Source organism: Candoia aspera, chromosome 10, assembly GCF_035149785.1.
Source record: "Candoia aspera isolate rCanAsp1 chromosome 10, rCanAsp1.hap2, whole genome shotgun sequence".
NCBI classification, from domain to species: Eukaryota; Metazoa; Chordata; class Lepidosauria; order Squamata; family Boidae; genus Candoia; species Candoia aspera.
In genome coordinates this window covers 7,861,680-7,879,978 of record NC_086162.1, presented here as the reverse complement: position 1 = coordinate 7,879,978, position 18,299 = coordinate 7,861,680, and the positions used below count along the sequence as shown (strand labels likewise).

At 44.2% G+C, this 18,299-nt stretch overlaps 1 protein-coding gene across 1 annotated transcript in view; it reads right to left on the bottom strand.

Moving 5' to 3' along the window:
* Nucleotides 1-547, bottom strand: part of ZMYM4 (zinc finger MYM-type containing 4) — a 57,905-nt gene extending 57,358 nt beyond the window's left edge. Inside the window, exon 1 of the mRNA XM_063312130.1 lies at nucleotides 166-547. The gene's annotated coding sequence lies outside the window, so the exon portion shown is untranslated. The remainder of the gene's footprint in view (nucleotides 1-165) is intronic.
* Nucleotides 548-18,299: the final 17,752 nt, after the last annotated feature.

Below are 18,299 nucleotides of genomic sequence, written 5' to 3'. Positions count from 1 at the left end.
TCCTCTCCAGCCTCATGCTTCCCCCAGGGACCCTCCCCACATTTCTTAGCACCCAGAACCCCCCTTTAACCCCCTGCCCCCCACCCCCACACAGCTGATCCTCAGCCAGGCGCCCACCACCCTCCCAGCTCCCCCCTGGCCCCGCCTCCAGCCCCGCCCACTCACTCTGGCGCGCGGTCCTGGCCCCTCCTCCTTGGCCGCCGCCATTTTGGGGGGCCGCCGCCAAAGGGGAGGGGGAGGGGAGGCTCTCCTCTTCCTCGCTCCCAGGCTGAGGGGAGTGGGCGTGGGTGCTGCCACCTCACAGGGCGCTCCGGAGGGGTCCCCAGCCGCCTTCGGGAGGAGCGCGAAGAGGAGGGTGGGCTGGGGCACAGCGCCTCCCTCAGGAGCTCGAGGGGTCCAAACCCTCCACGGGGGAGAAGAAAGAAAACAGAAGCAAAGGAACCAAGCCCAAACTGAGGCGACGGTCGGCGGGACCCTCCAGGCCGCGCGACCCTCTTAAAGCTGCAGAGACCTGCCCAAGCCGAGAGGGGCGGGGAGAAGGCCAGTGCGCACGCGCCCGGCGCACGCGCACGCCCATCGACCCGTCGCCCTGCCCTTTTCTTCGGGCCCTCCTGATCTCCTCCCCTTCGCGCCGGCGCAGTGGAGACCCAGCCTGTCGAGGTTGGAGCACGTTAGGACTGGTCCCAGAATGGCGCCCTCTTAAAGGGCCACGCACCCCTTTCTGGAGGAACACCCAAGCCAGAAAGTGGGAGAGGGGTCATGACGAGCCAGTGGGGAAGTTACAACCAAGAAACACGAGGGGGGCTTTGAGACAAGGGGTGGATTTGCCTTAGCAGCCATTGGAAGGGGCAAGGCTACCTGCCCACCCTAGAGGGCCCTGGTGGTGGACGATCCTGTGCTCAGGTGCCCGGTGGCATTGGTCCTGCTGTGGCCACCACCTTATCTTTGGCCTTCACTGTTTTCCGCCAGCTTGGTAGAAAGTTTTTGGTTGATCAAGTCTTCCTAACCCATTTTTTCCAGCATACGGAAGAGTGGCCCTTCCAGCCCAAAGTCATGACGTCCTTTGCGAAGGACCATCAGATTCCAACTAAGCCCCTTAGAACGAATAAACAGATACCGTTTCTTTGCTTGATGCTTTCACTGCCAAATGATCCCACACATGTTTGGCCTATGAGAGATTATGGAAAGTTGAATGTGCCTCTAAGCCGCTTTTGGAAGGCAGTCAGGCGCAAGGGTCCGGCTCGTAATCCACAGGGCAGCATTTTAATCTTCGGCAAGGTTTGGTCATAGCGCACTTCCCTCTTTAGGCAAGGAGATACCCAGTTCTTTAAAAGAATGGGTGCTCTCGGTGCCCAAAGGACCCAAGTGTCTGCAACAAGCTGCCCGCAGTTGCCATCCCCATAATTGCACAGCTCCGGTTTCATCTGACTGTTTATTTTAGTGCCCACATCAATCCACAAGTTGTTTGGGGGCCCTGGTGCTCCCCTCTGACAATTGCAACATCTTTTCCATAAAACGTCTCAACTCTGACAAGTTCCATAGAGGTTGCTAGTGAGTCTATTACAGTCAAATCATGGATGAAGCTTGTGGCGTCTTATAATCTAAGATATTTATTATGGGTAAAGCAGGACAGCGTTCCACTTACAGTTGCTAAATCTTAGTTTCTGCTCTGGGCAACCATAAGAGTCTTGCAAACTGTTCTTAGACACCCGGTTTATGACAAGGAAGTTAGTTTTTCATTATTCTTTTCATAAAAGGTTAAAGATTTTTTTTAAATCAAATTCTTTAATGAGCACAATAAATTACATCTATATTTATCAGACTTAACTGTGAAATGAAATGGAGTTGAATTAATCATGTCTCCTTTAAGGCTTGTTAATTTATGTTGGTCTGTTTTTCATGTGACTAAATTTGAATCTAACTTATTGCAGAAAAATATTCTTGGCAAGTTTTGACGCTAATAACTGATTTCTGATTACTAAAATCTGGCTGCAGTCTTTTTGAATAACCACTTCACTCCATATTGAGGATTTCATAAATAGTAATTCTTTCTGCTACTCTCTCCTCCCCTTTCCTTCCTGTTCACATAATTTTTATTTTGGCTGAGTTCACACATTGCATTAAGCCGTAATATTGTTTCATTTGTCTTAGCATGATATATCAACTCAAAAAACATGTTCCGTAAGCTGTGGTTTATGCCACAAACTTTATGGGCAGGTAGATTCACATACCGTGGTAAATCATAAAGTGATTTGTTCGGCTTAGCACAGTGAATTATCTCTGACAGTTTTTTTGTAAATTATGGTTATGGCATTGTGTATTGTGCAAATCCAGGCAAGTGCTTTAGTCAACAAACCATAGCTAACCAATCCACTGCTCAGTGCGTTATTCTAACAGTAGTATATTCACAAGACAGCTTCTATTCTTTATAATTTTATTTTAAAATATTTTATTATGAATTAACATAAAACAATGTTAATTAAAAAACGGTGCAAAATATAATTTATATCCAAATACTTGAAGCCAAGATGAAGTGTAATTAATCACCCCAATATCCTCCAAAAGAACAATGGTATAAATAATTTAATGCATTTGTTTTAAGAAAAAATATTAATTAAACTTGGATCCACAGGATGTAGTGTAAAAGAAGAGTGGGCAAATTAAGAGAGGGGAGGTCTTGCGTTATTAGCTATAAGAGCTAAGGAGAACATCATGTTCCGAAGCACTCAGTGTTTCTGACTGCTATTGGATGGGATCGATAGAGGAGAGCGGTTCTCTTGATGCCTTCACCGATGGTTTGGGAGTGAGAACTGGGTGATTCCTACTAAAAGCAAAACGTTGCCCTGTGCAGACTTTTGTTCAGTCCAGCAGAACGCTTTCTTCTTGTGAATTTATAGCCCACATCAGCTTTTCCTAACATAGTACCTCTTGAAATGTAGGGAATGAAACTCCCAGAATTCCCTACCGGCAAAGCCAGTGTCTTGGAATTCTGCAAAATGTAGGAATAGTTCATCTGGAAGGCCCTTGGTTGGGGAAGGCTGATACACTGTGAACCACACCCTGAAATTTGTAAGACTTCCTGGCTGCATTTATCATTTTATCAACTCAGTTCCAGATTTGGTGGCTGCATTAATACAACATGCTAAGGTCGTTTATTTTAACCTTGGTTAGCTTTTTTTTTTAAAGCCTTACCATGTTATATGAACCTAGGCCATTCATGGTGTCTGCAGCTGGGGCAAAGGGGCAAATAATGATATGTGTGTGATGCACACATCATGCAAAGCCAGAGTTTAGCTACTTGGGTCAGATGTTGAAACACAAGTACATAACAGCAGCGTTTGTAGTACGAGGGCATCGCTCAAGTCATTGTTTTGATATCATTGTGGTTTGCTGCTGATGCCACTGAGCCCATTTGGTTAATTTTTGGTTCAGTCTAGGAATTGTATGAATTCAGTAAATGGGTTATTTAAATAAACAGGTTAAGCCATCTGTGTCAGCATGATTTCAGTGTTGAATATAGAGTAGCCCAAAGAAATGTATACAAACTCTCCCCTATTATGCAAATGTACTTGGAAGTAAGTAACTGTGCATAGGATTGGACCTTAGGCTCAGTTTTTCCAGTGTCTGTAATGGGAGGAAGCTAGCTACGAGTATTCTTCATTTAACAATCACTCGCTCAGCAGCTGTTCGAAGTTACGACGGCGCTGAATGACTTATACCCAGTCCATGCAGTTGTGGCTGTCGCAGCATCCCCACGGTCACATGGTCATGATTTGGGTGCTTGGCAACCCACCTGCAATTACAATGTCACAGCGTCCCGCGATCACACAATCGCCATGTACGGCCTTCACTGCCGGCTTCCGACAGGCAAAGTCGATGGGGAAGCCGGCAGGAGGTTGCACGTGGCAATCATGTGATGTTGCATCTAATGACCCTGCGGGATTTGCAACCAGAACTGCCGCAACTACCGTCGTAAATTGGCGTGGTCATGTGACATCACGCTTTATCACCACATCACTTAGCGATGGAGTTGCCAGTCCCAATTACTGTTGTTAAGTAAGGACTACCTGTAGTTGTTTAGGTCTACTGTATTTGGGCTACAAAATTACAGGTGAACAATAGATGGCAGCAAAGCATTGAGTTTTTTTTATCTCTTTACCGCCATCTAGTGATTATCTGGAATGTCTGCAGCCCAGATATGACAGTCCTAGTCCTGGTTATGCATTTTTTCCCAGTTTTATACTCACAGCCTGCTGTGCTTCAAGGACTCAGGACTTAATATCAGAAGTATTATTTGTAGTCATTCAAAACTGATAATATAAAATTGGATTCTGATCTATAAGCATTTAAATATAATTCAATCATAATTTCAAGACTATCTTTAGTTTGCAGATACTGCTTTTGCTGGTAAAATAATTTCCCTCTTCTGTTTCCCCCAGTTTCAAACAGTGTAATAAGTAAAACAAAGGGAAGGTGACTGCGGGTTCAGGAGGAGAATCTAAATGCCATTCTGGACCCACAAAACTGGTTTCATAGCTTTGTGTCCTGATCCTTAAAAGAGGTTGGTTCCTAGATAGTCTCTGAGCATGAATATTCAACCCTACGAGCCCTTCGTTGGTTCATAGACCGTGTGAAAGAAAATGAGGAAGTCTTTGCCCTAATGTATGTCAGGGATATATTACTCATAGATGGGAAGTAGTCCAGTTGCTGGAATTTTTATAACTCCGTATCTTCTTTCTTAATAAATCTTGCTAAAGACTCTGAGAATTGTGCTTGGATGAGGAATTACTTTCAGTTTTAGGCAGAGGCCAAGAGCCTAATAATCTAATTCACAAATTGCATTAGGCCATTTTGTTCAGACTTGACTTAATGTGCTGTGTGAATTCTGCCACTGAGATTGTAAGTCATAATTTATGGCTTAGTCTGAGTGTGAAGCCAGCAAATTGTGACTTAACAAGAAACCATGGCTGAACAATTCTACTGATTAGCACAAGGAATGGACACTCTCATTTTCTTGGGGAAAATGATTACATATAAACTTGATTCACAAAAAAGACGGCTTGCAGTCACCTAATTCATTTACCAGGGCAAGGAGAATCCATTCACTTCACTTCACTTCTGAAAAATAGCCCCAAGGCTGAACTCCCCTGTATTTTTCTCCCACCACCCACAAGATATTGCCCAGAAAAGGTCCCAGTTAGGAGCTTAATGCATCCTTCCACATTCTACTGTCACCCAAATGAGATGGACATCAACCCCACTCATGCTTAACCAGCTGCCATTTTATAATCTTGTTCAAAGGTAGATCAGTCACTGGAGATGGACAGGTACTCAGATGATTGTTGCCCAAGGAAGTCTATGGCTGGCATACCTGATCCTAAGTATAGAAGTATCTCAGAATATGGATTGGCTCCTTCAGGTTGATTGCAACCATATGCTGATCTGATAAACCACCTCCCTCTTGTTCCTTTTTGCAAAATGCGCTAAGGTGAGTTAATTTTAATCTTGTATAATTGCAATTTTTTATAGTTTAATGTGTTGCATGAACCCAGTCCATATGATCATTCTGCGAATTCCAGAAACTGAGAAAATTGGGTTAACTGAGAAAAACCACAGTCCAGTTAACCATACATAGGGTGTTGTGTATATAGGACCTAATGGTAGGACCAGCCATAGATTACTGTATTATCATGGGGAAATTTCTTATCGATGCCAAGTAAGGAAGTCTTGGCATAAATGCAGAGTCCAAAGTACTACAATAATGGTTTCTAGTTATTATGCATATATCTGTTCGACTGTCTACGTTGTCTGTATGTACCTCCGCATTAAGATCTTTACTGACAGCCAGTATGGAATCATATTTAGACTGCTAGAGTAGAACTGAGAAGACTGAGGTTGCAATTCTCACTCTTCAATTGAATCCCACTGTCAGCTGGTCTGTGGCTGGGTTAGTTGATATATCATGCTGAACTGTAATGGGATTTATCTGGTTTCAGCTTTGCATGATGTACGAATCCACCCATTCTGGCTTAACCAAAAATAAGCAATGGTTAAACCGTGGCATAAGTTGATGTGCGAATTTGGCCTATGGCTAACACAATGGTTGGGATCACTCAAAAATGGACAAGATTGTTGTGGGTATGAAAATGAGCACTATAAATATTGCACCCAACTAGGAAGCAAGACCTACAAGACATTGGTTGATCCTGAACAGCTAAGAGGATTTAGACCTGGTTAGTATTTGGAAGGGAGACCAGAAAGAAAGAGCAGGACTGTAGGCTAGAACTGCAAAGTAAAAATAAAAATTCCAGAAGAACTTCTCTCTCTCTCAGCCCTAAGAAGAAGGCAATGGCAAACCACTTCTGAAAAACCGTGCCAAGAAAACTGCAGGGGCTTGTCCAGGCAGTCTCTGAGAATCAGACGCTATTGAACAGATAGCAAACAAATAAAATAGTACAGCAGTAAAAAAAATATGCAAAAATGTTATTGGACACGATTGAACGGATTAAAAAAAAACCCCTAGAATAACTAATCAAATTTATATCCAGCTTTATATTTTTATGTTATAAAACACTGCCAGCTGAATATCTCTGATTTTAAGTGATGACTTAATTTCATCTTGAGGTAGGATATTGCATGAGAAACTGAAGTGCCGTCCTGATGATAGAGTATGGATGAGCACAGGCCACCCTTAAACAGGGCACCAAGGATTTGGGAGCCCAATCAGACCTGGCTGCCATACCCAGATATATAGTGTTGGACAGGTATTCACCCTTTTCCATGCTGGCTAGACATCTAAGCCAAAAACGGTTCCTAAATTCAGAAGGGCCCTAACCCTGGCAAGATTTAATGCCCTCCCAACAGCTGTTTGGGAGTGATAACCATGGGGTACCTCATTGGAACAAAAACTTTGCCACTGTGGTGAAGGAATTCCTGAAACACTAACCCACATTTAGTTTTATGGCTCCCATTGGAAAGATGCCTGGCTGCAGTTAATAATACCCCATCTATTCAAATTTCCAGAATACCTGGAAGCATTTTGTTTACAGTGCTATTATCCGATCAATGTGATCTTATTTCTCTTTATGTGGCTAAGCTTGATTCTAACTGTAAAATACATCACACCTTTATCCGACCAGTTTTATAATTATGGGGTTTCACTGTGGCTTTTACTTGCTGCCTCACTTTCATTTTCTTTATGTTTCTGAGCTGTTCTACAACTGTAATAAAGTATCTCGTCTTGTCTCTCGAAAATACTGTAGATGGAATTATTTCTCAAGATGGCAAACATAAAAATCCCCGATGGGAGGAGATGGGCGGGGACAAATTAGATAGATAGATAGATAAATAATAAAAATGCTTGGCTGTTTCCTCTTCCCCGCAAACTCTGAAAGGCCTTGTCCCCGGCTAACCTCCTGCGTACTTAGTAAGACCCCATTTGCAGATCTGGGGCCTCTGTCTAACAGTGTGACCCCCTTAAGAATCGTGGTCAAGATGGGCAGTTATATAAATCAATTGAACGAATAAATAAACAAATGAACACTTTGGGAAAATCAACCACATTTCCCCTTCCGTTTCCTTCCTAAGAAAGGGCTTGGAGGAAGTGGGGTTCAAACTCCAAAAACTTGCAGTGATTTTATACAAACTTCTGTTGCCCCAATTCAGATGTTGCCCGCAAGAATTCCCCCCCCCCCCATGGCAAATGTAGCTACTGTTGCTGTTTATAAAATGGATGCCACGGAAGGTTGGGTGAGCAGGAAGGGGAAATCATCCACTCTAGCAAAATTAGGGAAGGTTGCATCCTTTAGCGAGGCAACCTGGCTCGTGGCTCTTCTTCAATTCAATATGGCAGATTTGAGTTGGGAAGGCAAAAGGAAGAGGGGCCAACCAAGGGCAAGATGGATGGATGATATTCTAGAGGTGATGGATTCGTCCCTGGGGGAGCTGGGGGTGGTGACGACCGACAGGAAGCTCTGGCGTGGGCTGGTCCATGAAGTCACGAAGAGTCGGAGGGACTGAACGAATAAACAACAAAATTGCCTGCAGGGGAGCCTGGCTGGGAAAGGCAATCTCCTTCCCAGTAGAAAGCTCAGCAGAGGAAAGGGTGGGGGGGGGGGTAATGAGGAAAGCAGCAGAACACAGGCAGGGAAAGAGGGAAGTTCAGTCGCAGAGGGGAGATTTGCTTTCCCTCAGTCTTGCGATGTCATGGGAATCCACCCTGCCAAGAGAAGATCCCTCTGCTCTAAAGACAAAAGGCCCCCAGGGAGCTGAAATCAAAACTGGCCCTGTCATTCAGGTGGACTCTTCACAGCTCTGGGATCTAGATTATAAATAGATGGACACATGTATTATTTTTTTTCTTCCTTTCTCTCCCCCTCTCAAACACAGGCGCTTCATTGTTAAACTGAGTCATGTCCTTGTGCTGCCTCCTGGCCACACATTCAGCAGCCCGAAGGATGCTCTTCCAGGCAAAATCCCAGGAGCGCAGCGCAGCCCAGGGTAAGCCATCTTAAGCCTGAGGAAAATGTAACGTCAAATCCATTGAGGGGCAATGTTTTTATGAGACCAGCTGAAGGTTTATCAAAGAGTTGCAAGATGGTTAAATATTTGAAACAGAAAAGAGAGTGAGAAGAAAAGAGAAAGAAGGTGACTGAGATTTGAATCATCTTGGTAGCCAGTGGCATTTTTAAAGGAAGGAAAGGAAGGGATCCAGGCTTTGAAATGGGATCTTATCAGGTGTAATGGTGGTGTTGGGTGGCCCCAGGACACTCCTAAAATGTGGGAAAGAAAAAACAAATATATTTTTATTTGGATATACCGTAATTTGTTTTCAGCCTTTGCAAGTTCTACAGGTCCACGAGGAAGTGGAAACCAGAAGGATCAGCTAAATCAGATTTTCCCACTTAGGCACCCTCTGGATATCTGCACTTCCCAGAAGTCCGTGTTGGCCATGGTACCTGGAATTTGAATTTTACACATTGGGAAGCTGCCGGGGTATCCAAATGGGATGGTCAAAGAAGTCCCGATGGGAGCCCTAATGGTGTGATTGAAGCTCTGTCTGTTTTATATGCACCGCTGAGTTTCAGTTGCACCATCACAGCTGCCATCTTGACTTTTTTGACCGTCCCGTGTGGATGCCCTTGGGAGGTTACCTGGTTTGGGAAAGAGTGCCCTAAGTATGGCAGTGCTTTGATGGAATACTTTTTCCTTCGGAGTCAAGGGATCTTTGGTGATCACCAGCCTCACACTGACGGTCCCCAGTGTTAAGAGCACAGGGAAGAAACAGCAGCCTGTACCTGCCTCCCTTCCTTCTGGACAGATTTCACAGAGGTCGCCATATTACGTCTTTTGCGGAAAAAACAGCCACCTTTGAAAGATTAAAAAAAAAATGGATGGCACACGCTTTTGTGGATTCCAGTGAATTCCTTCATCAGAGAGGAAGCGTGTTTCCATACTATCCGTATATCTGTTGTCCACACCCAACTGTTTTACAGATGGCCTCAGTCTGTAGGTAATTATCTGTCTTTACAACCAACCTCTCACATTCCTCAGACTTCTCTTTCGATAATCCCTTACTCTGCATCAAGAATGCTCCAGTTTCTGGATAACGTTGTATGGATCTGATCAAATGGACGTTAGGTCTGTCCTTTGGTGTCAGGACTAATGAGATCTTTGGAAGAAGGCAGGAAAATGGACACAGGGCCACAATGGGGGGGGGGCAAGTGGGGCATGTGCCCCGGGCGCCGCGCTGGAGAGGCGCCAAAATGGGCGCGGAATCCATGTTTGCCCCGGGTGACAGAGACCCGAGTTGCGGGCCTGAATGGACAGTGCTCATGGAACTGTGGATGGAGTAGGCCCATTCAGGGCATCTTCCTTGCTGGTTCTACAAAACCTGGAGCCGTGTCCAAGTCAGACGTTCTCACAAGCCTGTCCATGCCTTGACTATTCCAGGGTTTCATAAAACTTCTGCTGAGCTTTCAACCTCCTTGCCTGCCTTAAGTCCTAGACTGGGGTGGGGGAGGAGGACTTGGTTGTGCTTATGCTCTTGATTCAGAAGACATGAGATCCATCTAATATATCAAAACACAGCATCTCTCCATTTCACTCCATTCTGGGGGTTGGTGATCAAACAACTATGTTTTCCCACTGTTACTTCCATTGTGAATACAGTTGTTCTCTGTAGATTTTTGTCTTATAATATTTAGGAATTTGGTGGAATGATTGCCTGCAAGACAATCATACCTAATACAAAGCCCAGATGTTGAGCTAAAAATAACTTCTCTTTCCCATACAAACTTCCTCCTTTGTGAAATGAGCACATCTTCTCCCCATCCCCACCCCTCTTTCCAGATGGACCTTGGGAAGGGTCTACCAATGGATGGGATAAAAGAAGGATGGCACTTTTAAGAGGAAGAGATGCCTTCCCCTCTCAGCTCAGCCTTATGCATTCTAGGAACAGGAAGCCCAGCAGCTGCATAATTATCCCTATGCAAATGAAGCCGGATCTTAATGCAGAAAGGGAATACATGGCTGCCTTTCACCATCAGCCAATCCCGCATCTCCTAAGCAGAAGATTTTATTCAAATATAGAGCCTCTTGAAACAAATCGAGACTTAATTCTGGGGTGAATGGTGAGATCTCTCTCTCTCTCTCTCTCTCTCTCTTTTACTTTTGATAATAAATCATGTCCCAACTTTGATTCTGATCCAAAAAGGTCTGCAGCAGCCAGAACAAAATGCATGTAAATTTTTGTAGTTTCTTTTGTTGTTGAATCACCAAGCTGACTGTTCAGCAGTGAAAGGAAAGAGAGAGCCAGGGACTAAAAGGAGCATCCGCTGTTCCTACTCTTAAATAGTCAATGAAAGGGATTCTTCATCTTTTTTTAAAAAATGCGTTCATTTAACTTTGAACTTCCAAAACTTTTTAGCATTTTTCCCATTTTCCCTCCTGAAAACAGAAGTTCATATATGATACTGATGTACTGCAGTTTCAGAAAGAGTAACACTTTTTTTATAACGCAGCTTCTGAAGCTTCTTCATGCCTTGCTGGTTTTCAACAGTAGCTGAAAATTGGTAATTAGGATTCTTACCATTCCAAGGCAGAAACCCCATAAAAATAGGATTAATGTAAAATCTTCTCCCATCAAACTCTACTCCTTGTAGCTTCATAAACACATCCCTGTTGTTCACTTGGCAACAACATGGAAGTGGTTTGCCTTTGCCCCTGAGATATTTCTTGCAACTTCATGATCTAGCCTACAGCCCTGGGATTTTCTAGTGGTGTCCTGTACAACATACTAATTGGATCTGACCGTGTACAATTTTTTATGCTTAGCCAAGGTTGGAAAAATATGAGTGCTGGGTAAAATAGGACTACTGCAGTTAAAAAGCAAAGAACCCCCATCTACCCCACCTCCACCCCACCACGATGTCTTAAAACCCTGGAGAAAAATAGAAAATCCCACCTATGTCCCATCTGGACCATGACATCATAGCCTCAGTGAACCATCTTCCTGACCACCAAAAATGGTGAAGTCCAGCTCTTGGCCACCAAGGTTTTATCCCCCAACCCTGCCTGAAAGATTAACAAATGGAAGGTACCCCAGGACTTGTCCCTGTCTATCCCTCACCATTCAGGAGCAGGAGATTCAAGCCTTCTTGGAAAGTGAAGAGAATTTAACATATTTCCAAATGGTTGGCGATGTAGCAATCTTCCAGCCTTGTAAGATAGGGTGAAGGTGAATCTGCTGGTAATTCTGTTTATACTGGCAGAGCCATCAAAATATCCAATGGCTGGTTCACACATTGTGCAAGGCCATACGGTGGTTTGCTTGGTTTTTGCTTGCAGTATGTTGTAGGAACTCAGTCACTGTGGCAGGCAAGCCATGATTTATGCTGTTGCATATTGTAGGAGGGGCAGCCAATGGTGGCTTATTAAACAAGCTGCAGTTAAGCAATCCAGGATTTAACATAATGTGGAAGCTCAGGTTGTATTCACAGATTGTGTTAAGTCATAATGTGGTTTGTTTATCTGGACTTAGCATGCTTGCATGAATCTAGTTGCTGTGGTTGGCTAGATATTATGTGAATCCGCAGATTATGTTTTTTATGTTTTTTATTGTTTTTTAAAATGATTTATGTTATTATGTTTTTGGTTATTCTGCTGTATTGCTTTTTGTCTGTGTTTTTTTTTAACTTTGCACACCGCTCAGAGTCCCATATGTGAGATGGGCAGCTATATAAATTCAATAAATAAATAAATAAATAAAACCCAGCCACTTGTAGTTATATAGTAAACCATGGTTAAGCACAACATCTGAACTTACAGTAGTTAGTTCTCTATTTATGTGAAAGGTGAAAGGTCCCCTGTGCAAGCACCGAGTCAGGTCTGACCTTTTGGGGGGATGCTGCTTTTGCGATGTTTTCTTGGCAGACTATAGTGGGGTGGTTTGCCACTGCCTTCCCCAGTCAGCACCTTCCCCAGCAAGCCGGGTGCTCATTTTACTGACTTCGGAAGGATGGAAGGCTGAGTCGACCTGAGCCGGCTACCCGAGAATCTGGCTTCCGCTGGGATCGAACCCGGGTCGTGGGGAGAGTTTTTGGTTGCAATGCTGCCGCCTACCACCCTGCACCACACGAGGCTCTATATGACACGCAAAAGCAAGTTTGTACCCCTGTCCTTTAACCCCTATTGTATAATGTTGCAATTCACTGTATCTTCTGAAACGAAAACAGAATCCATTTGGGAATTATGCGGACTGGATCATCCCTGGGAACAAAATCCAGTTTACAAAAATCCCCAAATGTAGCATCTGATGGGGCGAGAGAGTGGGATGCGTCTGCTTTTGTGCTTCTGGGTCTACATACACCCCGGCAGCTAAGTGCACTTGTGTCACTCACCTGCCCGGGGTGAAAGCCAGGATGGACCTGAGCCTGTGGAGAGAGTGAGACACGGTGAAACAGAAGGGTGAGGTCCTTAGTGCACAGTCTGTGCTTGACTGCCAGTTTCCACGGGAGGGGCGGGGAGATTCCAATGAATGTGAGTATTCATGACTGTTTCCCTTGGCAGTTGCCATGGACACCTGTGGCTGGTTCATATTTATTGTGAGAGCTGCTGGTGGGTATGACAGTGATCCAGACAGAGAGCAGAGGCAGGCTGCTGCTGCTGCTGCTGCTGCTCCTCTCACTAAAGAGGCAAGCTTCCAGCGTAGGGAGAAAATGGACGTCTATATATAGATGTCCCATTTGAAATCAGGCTACTTGCTAGAATTCTTGTGTTGTAGCCTTCCTTCCAATAAATACTCTTAATCTGTCCTCCCTGAACAGACAGCAAGAAATCCTTCCCTGCTCCTGTTCCATAAGCCATCTTAAGTCCATCCTTCACCAGTCAGGGCTTGGTTGCTCTCTCAACACACGTAGAGGGCACTTGACTGGGGAAAGCTGCCTGGGACCCCTTCGGTGCAAGACGGCAGACTCGCAGAACCGATCTCCTGCTATGCGATTATAGTCATAATGCAAAACAATGGACCTGCTTTAAAAGCAAACAACCAAAAGAATGAGGAACTCCCTCAGGGAAGTAGTATTCCTTTGCTTCTTTCTTTCCCTCTGGAAGACCACTGAGCTCTGTTTGTCATGGTCTTTCTAACTTTTGCAAGGCAGTTGGACCTGGGGGAACCAGCTGAGGTTATTTGTAAAAGGATGCTTTATGCAGATGCAAGAAACTGTTCCAAATTGGTTCCAGGGTAAAGCATGCCGTATTTCATCACAACTTCCTGTGGTTGTACTTTGAGACACCTAGTGGTTGAAAAGCTTATGGCTTTTGGGAAACGCAAGTTCCCCTTTGGAAGGGCCATCCATTTTGTTGAAGCACAGCCTTCAGGCTTCTTTTCCAATGATCGGAGTGCACACGGCGCTCTCTTACAAGAAATTAGTCCTGCAAAGAGCAGACTGGCATTTCTTTCCAGCAAAGCCAGGCCAAAGACTCACAGAAGTTTAGGATCATCTGCCTTTTGGTGGTCATCCATGTTCAGGCCTGGAGTTCAGTTCAAAGTCATGAGCAGGCATGGTCCCATAGTTGAAGTTATTTTAGTTTTCCCCTTTAGCTTTCCAGTTTTACAAAATTGTAAAAAAAAAATTCTCCATGTGAAATAACTAAATAAATAAACTAGACTCCTTTTAGCATTATTTTAGACCTGTGAATTCTTTTAATTCACTCATAGTTGTACCTTCTCCCAAAAAACACCAGGAATGATCTACTTTTCCTCCCTCCCTCCCTTCATCTTCTTTAAGATCATTTAAGGATCATTTGGATGATCTTGGAAAGCATACAGTATCTTTTGAAAGCAAACATACAAACAAAGATAGAGCTGCTTTTAGGAGTTCCTTCTTTATCATGGGAAATCACAATAATAAACTATATTGTAGTATAGCAGTGCAAATTTGCAGGTAATTTAGGTTTATCAGATCTGGGCTGTAAAAATCTAGATGACCTCTGGAAGGCAGCAAAGAATCACAGAAAAACTTTGGCTTCCATCTAATGGCAATCTGGAGTTTTGCAGCTTGAGTATGATATGTCTAGGTAACTGACACTGGAGGCAGTTGGACTTACAATGCGTGTTCATGCATCTCTGTGCCAAGATTTGTTTCAGCCAAATAATCCGCAAAAGCTAAAAGACAAACCAACCAACCAAAGAAATAAACTACATCCCAAATGTGAGGTGAGAATCCAGCCCTTCTTCTCCTCTCATTGCAGGTCTTGGGCACCACAGGCTACCTGGTTGGCACGTTGGCTGGGAATGATGGGCAATACTGCCCAACACCCAAGATTGGATTGGACTTCAGTGGATATGCAATGCCTGACTTATTTTGCATGTGTTTTTTTTTATTGTTTAGCCCCCCACTATGGCCCACTGATGGGCATTTAATTGCTCAATCAAGAATGCTTTGATTTTTTATAATAATTAGGAATATAGAATGTTCCGTTGTACTGTAAGAATCATTAGTCCATGCACTTCTGCATTATCAGCACTGTCTGGCAGTGGCTGTACTGCATTGCAGACCAGAGTCTTTACCATCCTCCTGGGGGGGTGTCAACCTAAGGTCTTTTGTGTCCAAAGCTTGTATTGTACCATAGTTCTCCGATCCAGATTTTGAAGGAATATTTGCTCTGAAGCTAAGAAGTGCTTTCTGGGACCAGAGGACTGTTCCTCACGTCTGTGTCAACGTGCATTCCTCCTGTCCTTGAAATGTCAGAAAAGTAGGCCAACCGACATTGCACAGTCTCAGGAATCGGTGCTGTTCTTTTAATGCAGGACAATTTAAGGGCAGAGTTTGGTGGATTCTTCTGGCTGCATTTCCTCTTTCAATCAGCCTCATGTGCCAGGAGGAAAAACCACCACCAATCTTGGGTAGCTGGGATGCTATCATTCAGGTTGTCCAAGTGACAGGCCTAGGACTTCTCTGTGGTAGTGACCTACCGCTTAGGCTGTTTCTGAACACCAGCATGGTGTCTTCCAGAAAAGTGCTAGACCCACGCTCAGGGATAACCCAAGTGCCAGGTCATAGCACGATGGAGAGCTTGCAAAGAGAATCAGGCAGGCTCTGTGGGAGACTAGGCTGAAGCTGCTATTACCTAAAGATGGAGCAGGCACGTAGGCAGAGAGGACAAAAGCCAGGAAACTTGGACTTGTCTAAAAGACCCCTTCAGGGAGGTAGATAAGAAGGAAGCAAGTTGTTAAGGAAGCAAAGGAAAAATGTCACCTGAACCAGGCAAAGGAAGTTGGGCCTGAGCACGTGGAGAACCACCCCTCAATCCCATCAACAGCTACCAACCTTGTAAATTAACAAGGCAAGAGTAGCTGCCAGTCTTGGGAACCAACAAAGCAAGGACTTTTGGGGATAGAAGGGGTCCTGAAGCCTGCCCACTCCTTGAGTCATCTTTGGATCCAGACTCGGCGGCTTCCGTCCCTCTAGCTAGCGCCTGGCAGCTTAGCTGGACATCGTCAAGTGTGGATGAGCGTGTGTGCGTGTGAGAAAGAGCAATGCACCTTGTAACCAGTAAAGTTTTGCTGTTCCTTTAAATTCACTGGGTCTCCGTGTATTTCAAAGAACCTGTTGTGCCTCAGCGTTCGGTTGAAAGTCATTTGTGTGTGTCCCCAATTACGTCCCGGCTGTTGATCCGGGCTGTGTGTCTTGTCTGCTCAAGCCGCACCTCTCTGGAAAACCCAGGCAGAAAGCCTGGAGGCTGGCAAGATCCGCGTGCCTCAGCAGGCTGTGAGTGTGTGAGTGAGTGACCATAAGCCGAACCTGGGAGCTTGTATGTGTAACATCTGTCCGATTTCTCCTTACACCCCTCTGCTATGTACATGCCTTTACTCTGGCAAAAAAGAGTGGAACAGGCAGATCTTGAGTCAATTTTACCCCAGCTTCCATATAATTCAAGTCAGTATGTGCTGCAAGGGAAGGACAGTGCTGGTACCGAATGGCATGGCCAACAGCCCCTAGGAGCCGCCCATGGAGTACACTAAATAGCATTGAAAGATGCAAAATAGCGCCCTCTCCCGCTTGTTGACAGAAGCAATGGAAAGCCTGTTATGTGGTCATCAGTGACAGAACCCACAACACACAGTTGGCAGAATCTGGCTCTTTTTCCTGGTTGAAACCAGAACTAGACTAGAAGCTCAGGTTCAACTTTCCCTTGACCAGGATGGTTGGGGATGACCTTGGGCCAGTCACTAGCTTTCAACCCAACCTGACTCACAGGGCTGCTGCTGTGGGGACCAAATTTGGGGAGATACCCTTTCTCCCATTTTAAGGGGTGGTGGTGGTGGTGGGGTAAATGCTGTAAATGAATAATAATAATAAATAACAAACCAGGCCAAGGTAAATTAGAAATACAAGATTATATATAACCAAAGAAATTACGTTGATAAAGACCGTTCGAAACAGGTGGTGAGAATTGCTGCAGCATGCTTTTGGTGCTTTGCTTTGTGCCCCCAAGTATTTACAGATCTTTTAAAGAAATATTTTAAATGGATTTATTAAATGGAAACAAACAGAGAAAGTTGATGATACAAAAAATGCAGAATATGATGTAAAATAAAGAAAAGGAAAAGTGGAGGAAAAACCTACACAGAATCCTAAAAATGCAAAAATGGTGAACATCTGTTTTCAATATTTCTATCTACAAAAACTCCCAGAATGTAGTATGCATGTCTAACTAAAGACCAGCTAGAGATGTTTCCACAGTCCAGGGTGTCTACAAGGAATGATCAAAGCTCTGCCTGTTTTTTTTCTGTGTACCACATATGCAACACACATAAAAAACTGGCAGACTTTTGATCGCACCGTCACAACCACTATCTTGACTTTTTGACCATTTCCTGCAGACACCCTTATTTCGCAGCAAGATCCTGCCCCTGTTCAGAACCAGTTCTCAACATATAACTACACAATGTTGGCTGGTTTTGAGAACACAGGGATCCCCCCCCTTTAGTTTATTTGAAAATAGAACAAAGTTGATGTTTATTTGCAAACTTGTAGCTGTAGGGGTGCTTGCTGACAGCCTGTTTCCTCATCTGCAGGAATTCTTGTTTTCCCCACCCTCTCCATTTCTGGGCTCCGGGCACTGTGGCATGTCTTTATGCAGAAAGGAGGTGTGATGCCTTTGCAACTCTACCCGCACAGAAATCACTAGGGTTCTTTTTTTCCCTTTCTTTGCATGATGAGACAAATGCAGAGAACAGGAAGTAGATGGGGAGGAAGTTTGAGCAATTTTATTTTTTCTCCATTATGATGAGTACTAACAAAGGACTTTTGTTCCTCCAGGATCTGTGACGCCTTGACTGGAGGTTTGTTCCCTTAGACCAGTGTTTCTCAACTTGGCAACTAAGATGTGTGGACTTCAACTCCCAGAATTTCTCAGCCAGCATGGCTGGCTGGGGAATTCTGGGAGTTGAAATCCACATTTCTTGGAATTCTGGGTGTTGAAGTCTATATGTCTTAAAGTTGCCAAGTTTGAGAAACACTGCTGTAGACCAAGGGACAGGCACACTTTCCATAGATTGATACAAAAGTTTCTAGTGGGTTTTAAATAAAGAATATTACAGGATGCTATTAAGCATAAACATATTAAATAAACAACCTTTCCTGAAATGAGAGCTATTTTCACCATTTCATGTCAGGCCTTTTTCATTACTCAGAACATCAATATTTACTTGGGTTGTTGTTGAATAATAGCACAACCCCCTCAAATTTCATCATCTGAAATCTGACAAGATTTATCCCCTCAGAGAGATGACA